At 43.9% G+C, this 22,056-nt stretch overlaps 1 protein-coding gene across 1 annotated transcript in view; it reads right to left on the reverse strand.

Annotated features, from left to right (window-relative positions):
• LOC146802310 (uncharacterized) overlaps positions 1–12,552 on the reverse strand; it is a 32,382-nt gene extending 19,830 nt beyond the window's left edge. The window contains exon 1 of the mRNA XM_085620421.1: positions 12,499–12,552. The gene's annotated coding sequence lies outside the window, so the exon portion shown is untranslated. The remainder of the gene's footprint in view (positions 1–12,498) is intronic.
• Positions 12,553–22,056: the final 9,504 nt, after the last annotated feature.

The raw sequence follows: 22,056 nt of genomic DNA on the forward strand, positions 1-22,056 counted from the left end.
ATAGCGGAAATAAAATCTCAGGCTTGCAAATATACTATAGTTAGCTCCTATGGCCCGAATGAGGATGATATAGGGCCATTAAACAATCTCTGCTTTGCTCTGGCTGACTTTGAGTCCCCACTTATAATGGGAGGCGATTTTAATGTTCTTTTTGATAATAGGCTGGATAGATCCTCCCTTCGGAAACAGATTGCGGCCCCGTGTGTCAAAGCCCATGTTATGACTACTCTAAAAAACCTGAACTTATACGATGTATGGCGGAAAAAAAAGGGTGAGGTGAGAGAATACTCCTTTTTTAGTAAAAGGAATTCACAATTTTCCAGGTTAGATTACATATTTTTGGATCGTTCTGAGGTGGACAAAGTAAGTCATATAGAGTACATGCCCATTCACATTTCCGATCATGGGGCTATAGTTTTTAATTTGGAGCTCCCTCAAAAATCTCAGTTGAAGAGATGGACCTTAAATAGGAGATTTCTATTGCAACCTTCCACTCCTGACTTCTTGAAATCTAAAACTGCTTGCTTCCTACAAGATAACCTCGGATCGACTTCCCTGCATAATGTTTGGGACACTTATAAAGCTTGGCTGAGGGGAACTCTAAAGGGGGCACTGGTGAGATGGTCTAGGGCAGAGAAGAGTGAGCTGGTCGGTTTAGAATCACAAATAAAAAAAGTAGAGTCAGAGCTTAAGTCTAGGAGTATAACCGCTATAGAAAAGGAAAATTTAATAAGGAGACTTGAGGAAGCACAGTTAAATTTCAAGCTTAAGTCTGAAGAGATTTCACTTCAAAAATGGGAAGCGAGTAAGATGACCGATTTCGAGCAGGGGGAGAATTGTGGTAAATTTTTGGCAATAAAGAGTCGAATCGATAGATCCTATAATTACATCAGTAGGATTAAATTACATGCACACATTACCGAGGATAAAGATAAGATAGAACAGGCTTTTGTGCAGTTCTTTTAAGAGTTATATCAAGAAGACTCTTGTACGGTGGAAGAACATATAGATTGCTGGCTTACTGAGAAACTACTCCCGAAGCTATCAGAGGATAGCCAAAACTTCCTAAAGTCAAAAATAACTGGAAGTGAGAGTCTGGCAGTACTAGATAAATCTAAGAGGGGAAAGGCCCCCAGCCCAGACTCGATCCCAATTGAAGTCTACTCCCTATTAAGGGATCAGATTGTTCCAGTTTGGCTGAATTTATTTAATGATATATTAGGTGGTCTTTCCCCCCTGCCAGACTCCTGGAATGGAGCACTCATATCACTTATCTTAAAACCAGGGAAGGATCCGACTCAATGCCAGTCATATCGGCCGATTTCTTTATTAAATGCTGACAACAAAGTATTCGCAGGGATATTGAACAACCGCCTGTCTAAAATTATAGGTTCTATTATACATGAAGACCAGAAGGGCTTCATTCCTGGTAGGCAGATGTCAGAGCTGGTATATACTCTAATTGGGGCAGCCGACTTGGCAGAATATGCCTCTTTCCTAATTACTGTTGACGCTGCCAAAGCCCTCGACCGTGTGAATTGGCACTTCTTAGACAGGGTCTTGAAGGTATTTGGTTTCGGTGAAGAGTTCAGGGAAGTACTCAAGAAAATATATAGGTCACCCTATGCCCAGATACTGGTTAATGGAAGCCCCTACCCAATTGTTAAAATAAGTCGAGGAACTAGGCAGGGATGCACTCTGTCACCTATTCTGTTTGACTTATACATTGAACCCCTCGCCCAGAGCCTACGCCAGAATCAGAAGATAACTCCTTTTGTAATAAACGGATTTGAGAGGAAAGTCGCGCTTTACCCGGATGACTTAGTTTTAATGTCTTCAGATGTTACTGTCGCACTCCCAGAGCTTATGGTTCAAGCACAGGTGTTTGGGAAATTTTCAGGATATGAAGTGAACAAAGATAAAACGGAGATTATGATTTGGAATATTCCAGATCATGAAAGTAAGCCTGTCAGGGAGCTCAGATATCTTGGAGTTATAATCACTCAAGACCTTGAAAAAATTCCAAAAACGAACTTAGATAGGGTCTCTAAAGAGGTCGACGTTCTGCTGAAAAGATGGCAGAGTATACCTCTCTCCCACTATGGAAGGGTAAATCTTATAAAAATGTCTATACTCCCAAAATTTACTTATCTGTTTAACAACATTCCTTTAGCATTCGCAAAAGCGGATTTGCTTAAAAGTCAAGGCAAGATTTCGTCTTTTATATGGGCAAGTAAGGGGATTTGTTTATCTTGGAAAAAATTAAGGCGCAAACTGCAGCATGGGGGTATGGGCTTACCTGATTTACAACTCTATTGTTGGGCCTACCAGTTAAAGAATTGCAGGATGCTATTGGTCACCCCAGATAATTCATTAATAGGGAGCATGTTCACTGCCATGTTAGCTGGCATAGAGACATCCGGATTCATGTATAAATTTGGCTCCTTTAAATTCTTCAAAAAAGTGCGTTTGAAGACTTTAATTGGAAATTTTGAAAGAACTGTACACATATTTGTATTCTTAAAGTTTTTATATTAAGATTCTATGTGTATTGTTTGTAGAATACTTTATATGCTGTTTTTCTACTGGCGAAATAAAGTGATGAGGAAGATGATTAGTTAACTATCAGCCACAAACATATTGCTCTGTGAAAACACGGAGCAGGTGCTTGCAGCCGCTCCAGTTTTCACATGAATGTGCTGCCCTCAGGGCAGCGGGAGTTCGCTCCTGCCCTGGGAGCATCGCATTCAGCATAATGCGGTGCATTTCTCTTCGGTACGCTGCATCTATAATACGGCCCCTGTAAGGCGCTCTGATATTTTCGGGTCGGGTTTGCGCTATATAAAACAACAAAAAAATACCAGTCGTCAATGACATCACATGCATCAGTTCAAATATAGTTGACGAGAAAGAACGCAATAAAGTTCTTGTCCGCTGATTCGAAGTTGGTTTACATTCATAGTTTCTTGACATTCTCAATCCTGTCTCAGGCCAATGGCATTTTAGGCGGGAATATAAAGGTATCTGCCACTTCCTGCATGGCTGCCTCTGCTTAGATCCCACCTCTTCCATCAACACACTTTTCAGAGTTCCTGCCACTCCCATAATGAGCCCATAGGTGAGGTGAGTTCAGGAAGAGGAGGAGGCAGAAACAGAAATGGAGACAGAAGAGGGAAGAGGCCTGGGGAGAGACAGGGGGAGCTTACCATGGTGCAGGGAGAGAGAAACAAGTGCGCCCATAGGGTAGGAAGAAAGCCATATAAGGGAACATTTAAAATAACAAGAGAACCTAAAGTGAGTGAGAGATACAACAGCAATATAGTAATACTAATGAGGGGGGAGAGTGGAGAGGTTTGAGAGTGATGAGCCAAAAAGGAAGATGAAGAGAGACGAGGGAGGATGAAATAGTGACAGTGGCAGAAAAGAATGGATATAGAGTGATAGGACAAGACTTCAGAGAACAGAGTGATAGCGTGGAAGAGGCAACTGTAACAGAGTGCTAGAGTATGAGAGAGGTAAGGAACCGATAGGCTGGGAGAGAGGACGAATAGAGAGTGATAAGGTGGGACAGATGGAAAGAACTGAGTCAGGATGACAGAGAAGGGCAAAACAAAGTAACAGGAGAGAAAACATGAGAAAGGGCAGGATGAGAAAGACGGAGAGTCGTGAGAGTACCGAGTGATTAGCAGAGAGTGAAGGAAAGAACTGTGAGAGGGTGAAAAAGAGTGAGCAAATAGATTGATAACGTGAGAAACAAATACAGGCAGAGGGATTGGGTAAGAGGGGGAGTAAAGATGGATGAAATGAAAGACAAGAGCACAATGAGGGAGGGGACAGGAATGAGTGTCAATGTAAGAGAGAAAAAAGTACTGAGCTTTGGGTGAGAATATTGATTTATTATGTGTGGGGATACGAAATTCTCATAAATATCACCGTGGGAGAAAAGCATGACAGAGGCCTTTGAGCTGCTGCACAGTGAAGGAAATTATCAAAGAAGAAAGGTGAGAATAGGGAAAAACAAAGAGCGGGGGACAGACTGAGAAAGTGAGCATGAAAGAAAAAGGTAAGAGGGTAAAGATGGGCAGATTGCGGTAAGAAAAGAATGGGAGCGGAAGAAAGGGTGGTAGGAAAGGAAACGTGAAAGGAAAAAAGGAAGAAAAGAAAAAGTTAAAATTGAAGGGAGGAAAGATGGAAAGATGAAATGGAGAAGAGATGGAAGAGTAGAAGGATGGATTGTAGAGGGAAGGATTGCTAAGTGAAAGGATGCATGAATGGAAGATGAGTGAAATGATGGATGAAGGGATAGTGTAAGGATGAATGGGTGAAAGGAGTGATGGATTAATGAATATATTGATGAGTGGAAGGTTGTAATGCTGGATGGGTATATGAAAGGGTGACAGGATGCATGGATGGAAGGAAGTATGGCTGGATAGGTGGATGGAAAGGTGAAGGGAAGGGCAGGCAGATGAATGAATAGATAGAAGTTCCTGGATGGGGTGTCAAAGGATGCATGGATAGAAATATGGAGGGAACTATCTAAGGAGGGTCAGGTTGGGCCACTTCACGTGCTTTAAGATTAGAGGTATGGTTCGTCGTTCAAGTGGGGAGTATTTTAATTTTCTGGCTAATCACTTGAATTTAAATGACATAGTGTGTGAGTCATCTTATTTAATATATTGACTCATCCAGGCATTTTAGACTTCTAAGCCAGCAACACCTGGAAAGATTGTTTTTGGCCACTACGTACAATCCCAATTAAGAAAGAAACTGCAACTCACAGAATACAACACTGTGGTGCATGACAAGCCAGATCTTCCTGACAGTGTCACAAAAGACAATGACCCATGTAGCAAATATGTAAAAAGTTTTTAAAACTTGAGTTTCGGGTTGTGATTTTGAGCCTTTATTATTGGCAGCACTCAAGGTCAATCGATAAAGTGGTGAAAGGGCCTGTGGTAGCATTTCATGTGCAGATTAGGGTCATTCCATCAATAATGGGCAAGCCTTCACCCACCTTCAAAGTAGGAAGCTTGCTAAAACCATTACGGATGGCCACAACGAGAGTCCACCAGGGGTGTGGGCTCTGTCACTTAGTACATGCAACCCCCACCCTCCAGTGGTCACACTGTGTAGGAAAGACAACCACAACTTATTGCATCTCAGTTAAGATAATGAAAACGCTGCCTCTCTGCTGCCCCTCGGTTTTACTGGGAAGCCCAGGCTTTGGTGTGCTTTCACAAGTCTCTCAGCTTAAATATTGCAGGGCTCAAGGCGCAGGAACCCCACAGAAGATTCAGACTTGTCGTTGGTTATGCCTGCTGTGTTGATTCTTGCGGCACCAATCCTTTGCTCGACCTGTGTGTTTGGACTGAGAGGGCAGATTTATTAATATTTCACGCAACGCAGCACAGCCACCCACCTTGCTGCACTGTGCGGCGTGAAAGGGAGAGGGCAGGAATGCCCCATATTTACCCAAATACAGCACATTCCTGCTCTCTGCCTGCGCTGGTGCACAATCTGCTGCCTAGCACCAACGCAGGCACCCACCGCGCTGCACTGTGCTGCGTGAAAGGGAGAGGGCAGGAATGCCCCATATTTACCCAAATACAGCACATTCCTGCTCTCTGCCTGCGCTGGTGCACAATCTGCTGCCGAGCACCAACGCAGGCACCCACCGCGCTGCACTGTGTTGCGTGAAAGGGAGAGGGCAGGAATGCCCCATATTTACCCAAATACAGCACATTCCTGCTCTCTGCCTGGGCTGGTGCACAATCTGCTGCCTAGCACCAACGCAGGCACCCACCGCGCTGCACTGTGCTGCGTGAAAGGGAGAGGGCAGGAATGCCCCATATTTACCCAAATACAGCACATTCCTGCTCTCTGCCTGCGCTGGTGCACAATCTGCTGCCTAGCACCAACGCAGGCACCCACCACGCTGCACTGTGCTGCGTGAAAGGGAGAGGGCAGGAATGCCCCATATTTACCCAAATACAGCACATTCCTGCTCTCTGCCTGCGCTGGTGCACAATCTGTCGCCTAGCACCAACACAGGCACCCACCGCGCTGCACTGTGCTGCGTGAAAGGGAGAGGGCAGGGATGCCCCATATTTACCCAAATACAGCACATTCCTGCTCTCTGCCTGCACTGGTGCACAATCTGCTGCCTAGCACCAACGCAGGCACCCACCGCGCTGCACTGTGCGGCGTGAAAGGGAGAGGGCAGGAATGCCCCATATTTACCCAAATACAGCACATTCCTGCTCTCTGCCTGCGCTGGTGCACAATCTGCTGCCTAGCACCAACGCAGGCACCCACCGCGCTGCACTGTGCTGCGTGAAAGGGAGAGGGCAGGAATGCCCCATATTTACCCAAATACAGCACATTCCTGCTCTCTGCCTGCGCTGGTGCACAATCTGCTGCCTAGCACCAACGCAGGCACCCTTGCAGCATGGTGCAAGGGTTTATGCATTGCAGGCAGGATTGTTTTGTGCATAAAGGGACACCTTGCTACACAATATCAATCCTTTGAAACTTTTCCTCTGAATGCAGCACACGTACAAAGAGCGAGGAGAAATAAGGATATTTCTTCTCATTGTGCCTTCTCTGGGAAGGCGGAGCATTTTGACACATTCCCAGGTCTACTAGTAATGGTAAATCAGGGAATGTGCCAAAATCAGTAGGTGGATGGGTGGGAACGCCAACTCGCCACCCACAGAATGCCTTCCCAGGGCAGAGTAATGCAAGGCAGGGACTTGCACTGCCTTGTGTTACTCCAGATTTACCAAGCAATGCAGGGCCAGGCAAGGTGGCCTTTCGTGCGTTGTTTGCTAAATCTGACCAGAGTATTGTGTTGCCCTTGTGACACCATGAGAGATGCAAGGGCAATGAAATAGAATGATAAATCTGCCCTCACTGAGTTCCAGAGAGGATGCATTGTGGTTTTCAAATTGCAGCTTTGGATTTCTTTGGTAGCATTCAGTGGTGGCTAGCAGGGAATTGGGGTGGACATGCAGGGGGGACAAAATATTTTTTATAAAACACTTGTCTCCTCACAGCCGCAGTCTCTCCTCCGTCGTTGCTTTGTTTCCTGATGAGTCCTGGAAGCAGAAAGCACACAGGTTCCCCTAAGCCAATCACAACTCTGCAATGCAGCACTGTTATTGGTCTGAGCACTGTGGTTCGGCGCTAAGAGAGTGACTGGGAGCATGTGCATGTTTTTTTACCCAGGCTGTGTATTACAGCCCGGTGGAGAACATGTTTAGTGCACATGACTGTTTGACCGGCCCAAGACGCCTGGCGAAACCATTATGCGCACTTAAGTGCATGAACCATTCCTCCCCCGTGACACCAGCCATGCCCCGCCCTAACCCAGCCCCGTAGCTACGTAAAATAAAACGATAATGACAATGTTGTTATCATTTCCTTTTTCCTTTTTCCTGCTCTGAGAGCAGTGGGGCGACGCTTCTCTGCCTTAGCTGAGTAGCTGCCCCTGGTAGTATTAACCTGTTCCTCACGGAGATTTGTCACAAGCCGTAGAATTAGATTAAATCCTTTTTCATTCGATGAATATAACTGTGCACTTAAGTACTATGCGGTTGATAGTTGCTTAGATGAGGACAATGAGCGCCACTAAGGATAACTTTAAATGTGAGTTCTAGATATATGACGAAATTGATGAACTTTTTGAGTTGTAAGGTAAAACATTACCCTGAGGAAGTCAAATCCATTTACCTCCGAGAAACACGTGTCGGCCATTGGTCATCTTAATAAAAACGATCCGTCTCTAGTCATGATCTCTTTACTTGAGAGTCAAGTGTTTGTTTTCTTTTGCTGAAATATTTTGTCTCACTCAGGATATTTGTAAAAGATTGTGAAAAAATACTTTATAATAATAAACTATATTTTCATGTTGTAATATATCCTTTTGACTCCCCTCAAGAATAATCCTGTTTTCGGGTTGCTACAGAGGAAGTATAGTAAAGTGAGCAGAAAAAGAGTGACAGAGGAAGGGAGTTTAATGGGAAAAACAGCTAAAGGTGGTGGAGGAGAATTGAACGGAGAGAAAAGGAATCAGGCAAGGTTAAGGTTGAGCGAGAAAGACTGGGAATGAGAGGAGGGCAAAGGAGGAAAGAAAGAGCAGGTTAAAGAGGAGAACAAGGAGTAGGTAGGGCGAGGAGTATGTAGGCCTGATGAGTTTGACCTGCATCGGTGGGAGGAAGCCGTAGTAGGCAAGTTAGTGAGTGAGAAGTTAAAAAGTGTTTGCAAGAGAACCCATGCAGGGAAGTAGCTTTGTCAGTAAGATTGGGTGGTTATGGGGGTTGGGCTTCAGATTTCCCAACAATCACGCTGGTTGAAATACATTATATGAGGAGCAGAGTACAAGGGCTACTTAAAGAGCAGCAGGAAGGGAGAGGACTGCGAATATTGGGGGTACTTACAACTCAATATTTTGTAAAATAACCATATTTTAAGACCTTTAAAACAGAGACTAGAGAGTGTGGCTGGGTGTTTTTGTACATGTATATGTAAAATCCCATGGGAAATCCGACAAACACCTCACCAAATCCAACTTAAAGCACATGTATCCAACTATTTACTACAATTTACTACAGAACAGGGGCGGCTCCTCCGCTAAGGAGGAGGAGGAGCCTCCCCACTTCTTTCAAAGCATAGAAAAAAGAAGAAAAGAATGATAATAACTTCACTATTATAATTTTTTGGGGGTAACTGCGGGACTGGGTTAGGGCGGGCGGGCTAAGGTCACAGGGGGAAGAGTGGTGGGCACACTCTAAGTGTAGATGACTTTTTGTCCAGCCATTTTGGGCCGGCCAAACAGTCATGCACACTTTGCATGTTCCCCACCAGGCTACATTACACAGCCTGGTGAGGAACATGCCCAGTCTGCCATTACCCATCTGAGCACCGAACCAGGGCGCTCAGACCAATCACAACACTGCATTCAGTGTTGTAATTGGCTTAGGGAGGGAATCTGTGTGTGCTTCCAGTTCTTGTTTTTGTTCTGGGACGTCGGCAGGGAAGCAGAAGAGAGACGCACCCGGCCCAAGAGGTAAGTGTTTTTGGGGGGGGGGGGGTTTCATCCCCCATCGCCCACCCCACCATCCCGTTCCCTGCCAGCCACCACTGCTACAGAATACATTTATTAGGGAGGTGTAACACCCTGAACACCCCACCCGGAACCTACGCCCCTGGATCCATGACATGCCACATCCCCAGCGGGTCTCTGGTTGTTCACCGATGGCTTGTTACAGTTTGGAACTGCTTGATCTCCTAGGGGCTGATTACGATTTGGGAGTTATCGGCTCCATTGGAATTGGGAGAAAAACACTGAATCTGGAGATCTTTGTTAATTCAGCTTGGGTTTACCCTATTTAATACCAGGCAGTGTCCTTTGTGAAACTCCTTAATCAGTCAATCAATCGGATATAGCGTGACCAATCTCCGGTGAGTGTATCTATGCGCTGGATGTGAACTTCTGGGAGAAATGAAGAATTACACAAGGAACTTGGTGCAGTGTTCCTGATTCTTCAGTGCCCTCCCTTTTATAAGTGTACCCTCAGTATCCAACTTGTAATGGGGCAGTTTTTCCCTTCCTTCCCCTGCCCCCAATATCAATAGCTACAGTGTTGGTGAGAGGTGGATTTACCATGCCAAATAGTGGCCAACCTGAATCGACCTCATAATGGCAAAAGGCAGGAGCGGACTTGTGTGCCTCAAGGACAGTTTGTCCCTTACAGCTTGTCCATCACAGTTTGTCCCTTGAAGCTTGTCCAGTACATTATGTCCTTTGCAGCTTGTCCCTCACAGTTTGTCCCTTGACGCGTGTTCCTTATATTATTTCCCTTGCAGCTTGTCTCTTGCAGTTTGCCCCTTGAAGCTTGTGCCTTGCAGATTGTACCTCACAGTTTGTTCCTCACAGTTTGTCCCTTGCAGCTTGTCCCTTATAGTGTGTCCCTTACAGCTTGGCCCTTACAGTTTGTCCCTTGCAGCTTGTCTCTTGCAGCTTGACCCTTACAGTGTGTCCCTTGCAGTTGGTCCCTCACAGTTTGTCCCTTGAAGCTTGTCTCTTACAGTATGTCCCTTGTACTATGTCCCTAGTAGCTTGTTCCTCAGTTTGTCCCTTGCAGTATGTCCCTTGCAGCTTGTCCCTAGCAGTATGCCCCTTGCAGCTTGTCCCTCACTGTTTGTCCCTTGCAACTTGTTGCTCACAGTTTGTCCCTTGCAGCTTGTCCCACAGTTTGTCCCTTGCTGCTTATCCCACACAGTTTGTCCCTTGCAGCTTGTCTCACACAGTTTGTCCCTTGTCGCTTACAATATGTCCCTTGCAGCATATCCCTCACAGTTTGTCGGCTGCAGCTTGTCCCTTACAGTTTGTCCCTTTCAGCGTGTCCCCTACAATTTGTCCCTTGCAGCTTGTCCCTCACAGTTTGTCCCTTGCACTTTGTTCCTTACAGTTTGTCCCTTTCAGCTTGTCCCTCACAGTTTAACCCTTACAGTTTGTCGCTTGCATCTTGTCCCTTATAATATGTCCCTTGCAGTTTGTCCCTCACAGTTTGTCCCTTGCAGCTTGTGACGCACAGTTTGTCCATTGCAGTTTGTCCTTGCAGTTTGTCCCTTGCAGCTTGTCCCTCACAGTTTGTCCCTTGCAGCTTGTGACGCACAGTTTGTCCCTTGCAGCTTGTCCCTCACAGTTTGTCTCTTGCAGCTTGTCATTCACATTTTGTCCCTCACAGTTTGTCCCTTGCAGCTCAGCTTGTCCCTTACAGTATGTCCCTTGCAGCTTGTTCGTCACAGTTTGTCCCTTGCAGCTTGTTCCTCAGAGTTTGTCTCTTGCAGCTTGTCACTCACAGTATTTCCCTTGCAGCTTGTCCCTCACAGTATATCCCTTGCAGCTTGTCCCTCACAGTTTGTCCCTTGCAGCTTGTGACGCACAGTTTGCCCCTTGCAGCTTGTCCCTCACAGTTTGTCTCCTGCAGCTTGTCACTCACATTTTGTCCCTTGCATCTTGTCCCTCAGTTTGTCCCTTGCAGCTTGTCCCTCACAGTATGTCCCTTGCAGCTTGTCCCTCACAGTTTGTCCTTCGCAGCTTGTCCCTCAGTTTGTCCCTTGCAACTTGTCCCTTGCAGCTTGTCCCTCAGTTTGTCCCTTGCAGCTTGTCCCTCACAGTTTGTCTCTTGCAGCTTGTCACTTACAGTTTGTCCCTTGCAGCTTGTCCCTCACAGTTTGTCCCTTGCAGCTTGTCCCTCACAGTTTGTCCCTCACAGTTTGTCCCTTGCAGCTTGTCCCTCACAGTTTGCCTCTTGCAGCTTGTCACTTACAGTTTGTCCCTTGCAGCTTGTCCTTCACAGTTTGTCCCTTGCAGCTTGTCCCTCACAATTTGTCTCTTGCAGCTTGTCCCTCACAGTTTGTCCCTTGCAGCTTGTGATGCAGTTTGTCCCTTGCAGCTTGTCCCTCACAGTTTGTCTCTTGCAGCTTGTCCCTCACAGTTTGTCCCTTGCAGCTTGTCCCTCACAGTTTGTCCCTTGCAGCTTGTGACTCAGTTTGTCCTTTGCAGCTCAGCTTGTCCCTTACGGTATGTCCCTTGCAGCTTGTCCCTCACAGTTTGTCCCTTGCAGCTTGTTCCTCACAGTTTGTCTCTTGCAGCTTGTCACTCACAGTTTGTCCCTTGCAGCTTGTCCCTCACAGTTTGTCTCTTGCAGCTTGTCACTCACAGTATTTCCCTTGCAGCTTGTCCCTCACAGTTTGTCCCTTGCAGCTTGTCCCTCACAGTTTGTCTCTTGCAGCTTGCCACTTACAGTATGTCTCTTGCAGCTTGCCCCTCACAGTTTGTCCCTTGCAGCTTGCCCCTCAGTTTGTCCCTTGTTCCTCACAGTTTGTCCCTTGCAACTTGTCCCTTGCATCTTGCCCCTCACAGTTTGTCCCTTGCAGCTTGTCCCTCACAGTTTGTCTCTTGCAGCTTGTCACTTACAGTTTGTCCCTTGCAGCTTGTCCCTCACAGTTTGTCCCTTGCAGCTTGTCCCTCACAGTTTGTCACTTGTCCCTCATAGTTTGTCCCTTGCAGCTTGTCCCTCACAGTTTGTCCCTTGCAGCTCACTGTCCACATGAGGTCTGTAGAACTACTTTGAGTGTCCTGAATGTATTTATCTGGGAGAAGAAGCTGCAGCACAGAAGGTTTCATGAACAGTGCAAGTTAATAAACATGCTTATCTTTCATGATGCAAATAAGGTGGAATGGGTTCACTTACAGTAAGGCAATCCTAAACCAGAAGGCAGCTTGCCTTAAATTTTTTAATACACCATACCAAATGGGCACAGGCTCAGTAGTGTTTTACATGTCCTAGAATGCAAAGTACTTTTGTGTCTAAAGTCAAGACTAGCCAAAGGATGCCATTTTTCAACCCACACTCTAGACCTGAATCGTTGTGATTTCTGGGTGCCACGCCCTCACAAAATAAATACTCTACCTCGCCCTCTTCTCACCTCAGCTTCACAAACTTCAGTTTCTCTTCACAATTGCAGCTCCTGTCCACAGCTTCTTCTGCCCTCCTTTCTCGCAGCACTTCCTTTTATCCTCTTACCTCCTGCAACAACTTACTATGCCCAACCCATTCTCCTCCTCTTCCTCCTCTCGCCCAGTTAACCTGAGGTGAAGGGGATTCCCAGGACAATGCTGGTACCAGAGATCCAGGGGACATTTACTGGTGGGCATCCAGGGCTCAGGTCAGGAGACTGCTTTGGCTCACAGCAATCTGTTCAGTGCCAAGCGGCTGCCTCATCACAGCTTCTTGTACCCAAGGGCCAATCCACCATTACCTATTTCTCTAAACTCTCGATCCCTGCCACACAAATTCTTTGTCCACAATCCTAAACCTCTGAACTCACACTCTTTTGCAGGGTTTCCCCTCCTGGGATTAATTTCCCCCTTCAAACAAGCAAAATCCCTCCACAATGTGATCACCTGCTCTAAAAACCAAACTGACCCTCCACAGTATGTTTCCTCTCCATTGATTTCAGTGGGCTCACTCCAAAACCACTCAGTGTCACTCACCTCTGATAATCAAATGGTTGTGGTGTGGAATCCTTCAGCATCACTGATGTCAATGTAGCGCTGTATGGAGCAGACATGAATCCCTTTGATTTAACTTGTAGGTGCTCTAGAGGAGAGGCCAGAGGTAGCAGCTGTTGTTCTAGCAAAGCCTCAGCAGACACTCTACCAGGAGAAGTCCATTCAAACCGTGTGTAGAGCTAAGTTACTCCTACAGACAGGTTATACACTCAAGAGCTGCACTACACGGTGGCCCTTCCCTAAGGACCCCCATGAGGATCTCTTGTGGATCGATCCATTCGGAGATATCAGGAAACATCCTTTACTCCGCATGCGTTACTCCGCATGCCATTACCCCGCTTTTTTTACACCGCAAAATCTTTTACAATGCAGGGCTTTACACCGCAAACTATTACAAAGCATACCCCAAGGTAATGCCCCCATGGTGTTAGAATAGTAAATTACGTTGTAATGGGAAATGCGTTGTAATGGATTGCGTTGTAAAGCCCTGTGTTGTAAAAGATTTTGCGGTGTAAAAACTGTGGGGTAATGGCACGCGGAGTAAAAGTGTGTGGGGTAAAGTGTCCTATTCGGAGATATCACCAACCACCATTAGATTACGATGGACACATCGGCACTCTTCGAAAGGATAGGTGTGATACGGCTGCTCGGTCACGCTTAACTACAGACGACTTTCATAATGCTGTCCTAGATAGAGGTGACATCCTAAGGGACAATATGTATTTTGCATAATCTTGTAGTGCTCGTGTAAATTCATATAGCCAGAGACACAGCAACAGAGGCAACTCCCATACGTTTCTTTATTCACAAATTCAGGAATGTTCTTTCACGGCCTTGCAAATGTCCCGAGAAGGCCTAAATGTATCAGGCCGAAGCGCATCAACACTCTTCCAGAGGAGTTCACAACTTGAATCACTGTAAAGGTTTCATTCACACCAATTTCCAGTTGCAGTTTTCATTAGGGATGTATCCATTATGTAGATGTCAAGTACCTTAAAGGCTAACCGGTACCTTTAGAGAACACTGCCTATATAGGTTCAGAAGAAGTGCTACAATGAAATGATGTGCTTTTTAGGTCGAGCCTACAGTGCTTGCACTGCACGATGACCTGTTGTCTGTACCTTGTGGAGTCGGACTCCTCCCACGCTTTGCATTGGCTTTTGTCTGTCATTTAAAAATCGTAGCCTCCAAATGGCAAAAAGTTGGTGAATGTCCCACCTTATTTAAATAGTTCACTCCCATGTAGTATGGCCCGGGAGCGAGCAGCAGCGCACATGCTGCTTGCGTGCCTTAGTCTTGTTGTTTTCATTATTTCCACATTGCCTTCTGTACACAATCTTGACTGCTGTGCTCAGTTCACTGTCCTTGCCGCTAGCCCCGCCCTCCGCGCCTTCCTGGGCTCGTACACTTCTTTGGGGTCTGCCTGTGATTGCTTCTACGAACACAGGCTTTACTTTACAATTCTCTGCTCATACGTGTTGGCAGTGTTGACGTCACTTGTTTATTCATATGGACTGTCCCAATCCCTCTTCCTCTGCTAGGGGGGAGTTTCACCTTGATGTAGCAGGCATCCTGGATGCCTCGGGTGCAGGGATGCTTTCCCAAATGCGCGTGGCTCAATGCGCCTAGACCGGCTCTGCCCCTGCCTGGGCAGAATGAAGCGAGTCCAGGAATTCACCCCTGGGTGGGGAGGAGGAGCCGGGGGTACGGGAAGAAAGCCTCCCACTCCCCAAGGATCAACCCAGACTGAATGACTGGGAGGAACTGATGAATGGATTACGATACCAGGACAGCACAACATGGGGAAATGGATCACCTCTAGGCACCCCTTGACCGAAAGAGTGAGTGCGCAAACGTTTCAGAAAAGGTAGGCTGGTGTCCTAGAAAACAATAGGAATCATTTTAAATGCCTCACTGGGAAGTTTAATCACGCCCTCGCATGGGCCACATTATATCCTGCAAAAGAACAGAGCTCCCCATAGTCTTCTTCGGTCATGCCTTCCCTGTCGAAGCAAAGGGGAGAGGATGTGTCGTAACAGCAAGAGCTGCCGACTGTGGAACCGGGGAACAAAGAAAGAGTCTCGGCATGCGCTCAACAACATCCTGTGATTCTGGACAAATCACTTAACCTCGCCGTGCCTAAAAAACATGAAAGTGTCCTTGTGTAATGTAACTGGTTCCCATGTAAAGCGCGTCATTACCTTCGGGTTGAATTCGCGCAATCTAAAAAGAAATGCAAAAAAAAAACCAAAATGCAAATGCACACCTGGTATATGCCATTCAGCTGCAGTACTATTTTATGGGGCATACATGCCCAGTAACTTCTTTCACACAATCTATACATAGCAGTGAGGAGTATTTAGCTGGTGTATACTAACGACATGTTTTCCTTAACCAATCCCCAATGGGCGTGTATAAACATAAGGACATTTTCCATGAAAGTCCATCTATTTCTCTTTGCAGTGGGCTCTGGCGGCAAGTCTGCTGCTGGGCTCTGGCTCAGGTGCTGCTGGACAAGGGCACTTTGGGCTGCTGGAGCACAAGGGCCTAAGAGACTGGGATCTGCCTGCCTGCCTTTCAGCCTCCAGGGCCAGTCATGCAGGTCTTTAATTCAAGCTAGGAAAGCTTCATTCGGTCTTATGAGACCAGCAAGCAACAAATAAAACTAAAAAAACTAATAATGGCAATCTCGATGCATCTTAATTTTACCAATAGAACATATCCTTATAGCACTGATGAACGATATTGACATCATGTATAGCCAATTCTTCAATAGCATCCTCTCTCATCTTGGTATAATGTCTCCTCACCAACAAGGCCATGTCCATGATAGTCAACAGCTGCTTGAGGGGGGAGTAAATAATTAGCAGCTGGACTAAATCTGAACATGACCAACTGTGCGTGCGTAGCAAAGCACCCCAGCATGGGAGCTGGCGATGCCCAGGAGTGGGCACAAGAGAAAACAAACATGGAGAAGAGAAAAGGAGCACGCCTGTGTGCTTTCAAGGTATCCGCCAGCTGGAACATGATTTCCCATGCCACATTCTTATTAAAAGCTGACAGTAGTTGTTTGTTTGGAGTTTGTTATAGCTTACAGTAATGCTTTGACTCTCAGGAGGAGGAACCCCGCTGGCAGACATAGGTTTTAATTTCCAGATTTATCAACTTCTTAATTGAGATGTTGCTAATAAAGGAGTATTATTATGAGTAAAAAATAAGCACACGGAAGAATCCACAGTATGAATCGGGAGCGGAACTAGACTCCCAGCCATGGCTGGCCTCAACACTGGTGACGCACGGTGCAACCGATTTTTTCGGTTCGATGTAAGTGCCAACGCTTCCAGCAAAGCACTAAAGAAGGAAGGGGGTCTGGCATGAGCACTGATGACCTGCAATATTTAATTTCATCAACCTTCCAATATCGGAATAATTAATAATAACAACAAAACTTTGATTTTAAATGGGGGCTGTTTACATTTGCAGCTTAAATGCATTTTAAAAAACAAATGTGGCAGTAAACGAACCCCTTAATACCACCCGCTACGAGTCTGTTATGATGGGACTTGAATGAATGAACCCAAAGTCTTTAGTGCCAACTAATAAGATTTCATTAGGGCACATTACAATGTTAAAATGATCAGAACACTGGCGCACCCCAATGACTGCATTCTATAGTTACTTGAACCTTTTGCCACACCCACTGAGCTATCTCCCTGTGAGCGCAAACAAAGACCCATAGGACACACACAGATCTCAGTGCGGGACAAATCAACCTCATGACCATCCAGTGGGGGCTGCAGCTGAAACCTTGTGGTCCTAGGCAGCACCAGGCGTTTACCCGGAGAGTGGTTTCATTAGAACTTGGCTACATACACACACACACACATATATATATATATATATATATGCACACACACACACATATATATATATATATATATATTCAATGAAAAAACCAAAGGTTTCACACACGTTATAGTTAGCTGGACATTTCACTCGTAAAAAACCAATGAAATTCCCCCGTTATAGTTAGTTCAGCTAACTATAACTCGCGCGCCCGCAATGCACTACTGATGACGTCACATATTACATCACTCATGACATGGTCACTGACATCACTCATGACATCACTGATGACATCTCAAATGACATCACTGATGATATCACTGATGACATCATCCAGTGAATGTGTGTTTTTCTGAAAATTAAATATGTTTTATATATGTATATCTCAAGGTCGATGGAAGAATAAATGGGTATATAAGTGTCTAAATGGATGATTTGTTTTTGAAAAATTGATTGTGTGACTGATTAAGTGTATCTTAGTGAATACATGGCTTAGTGGGTAATGTTTAAATATATAAATATCTGTATCAGTGTCTCACTTTGTGTATAAGTGGCTGCATGGGTTGGTGAGTAGCTACATGAGTGTCTATATAGGTTATTAGTTGGTTTTTTGAGTATCAGTATGAGTGTCTGAGTGTCTGTATGGTTCGGTGGGGGGTATTACGTAGTGCATAGGTGCATGAATGAGTGACTCACTGTTTGTATGTGTTGAAGACAGCATGTGTGCAGGATTGTATGGGTGGATGAGTGTGTGTATGGGTGTGTTAGTGAGTGAATGACTGTCTCAATAGTGTCTTTATGAGTAACTACATATCTTTTAAACTAGTATATGTGACTATTGGTGTATATAAGTGAGTATATGTGAAAGTGAGAGATTGAAAGAGTTCCTGTATGAATAAGTATGTGTTTCTATAAGTGACTGTTTATAAGACTAAGTATGTGTAAGTTTCCGTAGAAGTAAGTGTGGTTTTGTGTGTATAACTGTATATGCAAATTAATTTATGTTTGGTTCTTTATTAGCATGAGTGACTATGTGTGTGAGTAACTCTATGGATGAGTGGCATTGTGTAACAGGATGTATAGGTGTATGAGTACATATGATGAGTGAGTACATGTATGAGTGACTGTATAGGACTGTTGGTGAATGAGTGGATGTGTATGTGGTTCTTCGAATTACTGAAGAGGTTGTTGTAACTGGTATTGGTATGTCCATTGTTTTGAAAATTTTAGTCTCTATTTTTGAATGTGTGTATTAAAGGTTATATTAGGGGGAGAGGAGGTCTGCCACTCTATCACAAGGATGATGTCATCAGTGATGTCATTTGAGATGTCATCAGTGATGTCATGAGTGATGTCAGTGACCATGTCATGAGTGATGTAATATGTGACGTCATCAGTAGTGCATTGCGGGCGCGCGAGTTATAGTTAGCTGAACTAACTATAACGGGGGAATTTCATTGGTTTTTTACGAGTGAAATGTCCAGCTAACTATAACGTGTGTGAAACCTTTGGTTTTTTCATTGAATTCCTAAGGTTTTTTAAATGCTAATTCCTAACTATAACGTGTGTGAAACCCATGGTTTTTTCAGTGAATTTGCAAGGTTTTTTAAATGCTAATTCTTATATTTATCTTTTTTTTTTTTTTTTTTTTTTTTTTGCAATGTTTTATACATATTTTTATTTTATTTTTCTATTCTTTTTTAAAGACTATGGTTAAATTTTAAAAATTCTACATTTTTTTTTTTTACCTTTTTTTTAAACTAAACAGGTAAGATTTATTAGTATAATATATTGTTTATTTTTTCACCTTTTTTTTTAGTATTTTTTTTACGTGCGCGTACGGTAAGCGCACGTCTCGCTTTTATTACGTTAGATTTCTACGCTGTTTGCGTTCATTTACGCAATTTGCGTAGACGTACGTCACGCGTACGCTGCGCGTAACGCGTACGCTGCACGCGCATGTTACGCGGAAGTGAAGGGGCGTGCCTGTTTTGCGCATGCGCGCGTGCGCGTGTCTTTTTTACGCGCATGCGCACTTTTCCCGTAAGCGCACCGTAAGCGCACCGTAAGCGTACGGTGAGTCATGTGATCAAGAAACAAGACTTTTGATTGGTTTTTACTACTTTCAGTTCTAGAACTCTCCTACACCACACCCATTCCCCTCATTTCTGCTTGTGATCCCTTAGGAGAAGGAGCTGGGTTGTCTTTGTGATACGATGGCAGAACAGCAGAGCTCTTCTGAGAGTGAGGCTAGCAGCACTACCTTGAGGCAGAGAAGGAGGAAACAAAAGACCTCTTTCATATGGGAGTATTTTACTTTTCCAGAGGACAAGAAAAAGGTAAATGCACCCTTAGTGACTTGTAAGCTGTGTGGCCGTGTACTATCAAGAGGGAATCCCCTCAAGAAGTATTCCTTCGGGAATCACACCATGTTGAGACACCTTCATGATGTACACGGTAGGACATATGCTCGACATACTGAAGGTAACCCTTCAGTAAGTCAACCAAGCACATCCACAGCAGCTCAGCCTGGACCATCATCTGCTGGGCCGAGTCCATCTACGGCAGGTCAGGTGAGCCCTTCATCTGTGGGGGGAGCATCTCCTTTTTCTAATCCTCTGGAAACAAACCATCGGTTTGCGAGGGTTGTTATACGGTGCGCCACTTGTCATGATCTAATTTGTCACAGGGAGACCAGTGTTTCCCTAGTGAACAATAAAATAGATCAGCACATTTGTCGTACCGACTAATATTCCCATTCTTTCTTTCCTCTGTCCCTGCATGAACACAACGGCTCTTTTAAGAGCCAACCTTACCTTTCAACTTTTTTTTATATATTTTTTTTAAACTTTTTTTTGATTTTTTTTTTACCGTACGCGCACGGTACGCGTAATTTTCTTTTTTTTTTTTCTAAAAATCATTTATCACATTACAAGATCCTTGAGAGACTACAATGAAAAACTGAAAATGTGATTGTGGAGAAGTTGAAAAAAGGGACCATGACATTTCTGACTTACTATACCCACTCAAAGAATTATTTATCAATTAAAATTTAATTTTAATTGCTATAAAAATGGTTCAAGTTTTCGTAAATTTTCTATCTCAATCTGAAAAAAATGAAAAAAGTATTAATATTTAATAAAACATTTTATAATACAGTACACATATTTACATATTTTCAAAAAACAATTTTTTGCCTTTTTTTTGCTGTTTTCAGAATATATTGCATTTCACTATAAATCGTGAAAGCAATTGCATTCATCACTTAACAGCGGGCAAAAAAAAAATAACAATCTCAAAGATTGTTTAAAAAAAGCCCAGAATCTCTTCTCAGTTAAACATAACATTATCGAAATGCAAAATATTATTCATTAAAAATATCATCTAATAACAAAAACAATTTCTAAAAAATACCGTCTGACAATTTTCTTACAGAAGCCTAATCTCAAAAATAATATATCTCAAATAAATCCACAAAACATCTAGTTTCCTTTCTTTTAGGCCAAATGTTAATTTTTGAAATTAATGTTTGATTAAATTTCCAACGATAATCCAATAAAATTCCAAAATTTAAATTGTACAGATGTTACTGATTCTCTCTAAAATTTTGGTTTCTGAAACATTAATTAGGATTTAATTAAGTCCACAATACAATTGGATACCCAGATTCTCAAAAAAGCACATGTCCAAACGGCTTTTTGAGACCAGCAACATGTGTAACCTGGGTGACTGACTACACTCCAGCAAGGGCAACCAGCCTTAGTGATGCTGAATGTATTTGCATTACTGACTGCAACCTCAAACCCCACTCGGTTGTAAATACTGTGCATGATTCCACAGGATAAGCAGCTGGCTGTGTGCTAAGAGTCTGCTTCTGCACCAAAAAAATAGTTTCCCCTTTACTACTTATGCAACTGTAAAATTACCAGAGCAATACGCAATAAATCTCTGCCTGTAATTCCTCTTTGCACACAGAGTCATGTTTTCATATTAGACAGAAAACGACATTTCTTTGCCAATTTGAAAACACACTTACTATTCTTTTTTTTGGCAAGTGATAAGTACTTTTACAATCTAACACATTTCTAATCCACTTTTCAGATTCTCAACAAAGCACATGTCCAAACAGCTTTTTCAGACCAGCAACATGTGTAACCTGGGTGACTGACTTCACTCCAGCAAGGACAACCAGCCTTAGTGATGCTGAATGTATTTGCATTACTGACTGCAACCTCAAACCCCACTCAGTTGTAAATACTGTGCATGATTCCACAGGATAAGCAGCTGGCTGTGTGCTAAGAGTCTGCTTCTGCACAAAAAAAAATAGTTCCCCCTTTCCTACTTATGCAACTGTAAAATTACCAGAGCAATACGCAATAAATCTCTGCCTGTAATTCCTCTTTGCACACAGAGTCATGTTTTATATTAGTCAGAAAACGAAATTTCTTGGCCAATTTGAAAGCACACTTCCTACTGTTTTTTTGGCAAGTGATAAGTACTTTTACAATCTGACACATTTCTAATCCACTTTTCAGATTCTCAAAAAAGCACATGTCCAAACGGCTTTTTCAGACCAGAAACATATGTAACCTGGGTGACTGACTACACTCCAGCAAGGGCAACCAGCCGTAGTGATGCTGAATGTATTTGCATTACTGACTGGAACCTCAAACCCCACTCGGTTGTGAATACTGTGCATGATTCCACAGGATAAGCAGCTGGCTGTGTGCTAAGAGTCTGCTTCTGCACAAAAAAAAATAGTTTTCCCTTTCCTAATTATGCAACTGTAAAATTACCAGAGCAATACGCAATAAATCTCTTCCTGTAATTCCTCTTTGCACACAGAGTCATGTTTTCATATTAGACAGAAAACGAAATTTGTTTGCCAATTTGAAAGCACACTTACTACTCTTTTTTTGGCAAGTGATAAGTACTTTTACAATCTGACACATTTCTAATCCACTTTTCAGATTCTCAAAATAGCACATGTCCAAACGGCTTTTTCAGACCAGCAACATGTGTAACCTGGGTGACTGACTACACTCCAGCAAGGGCAACCAGCCTTAGTGATGCTGAATGTATTTGCATTACTGACTGCAACCTCAAACCCCACTCAGTTGTAAATA

The sequence above is a fragment of the Triturus cristatus genome, chromosome 8, assembly GCF_964204655.1.
Source record: "Triturus cristatus chromosome 8, aTriCri1.1, whole genome shotgun sequence".
NCBI lineage: Eukaryota > Metazoa > Chordata > Amphibia > Caudata > Salamandridae > Triturus > Triturus cristatus.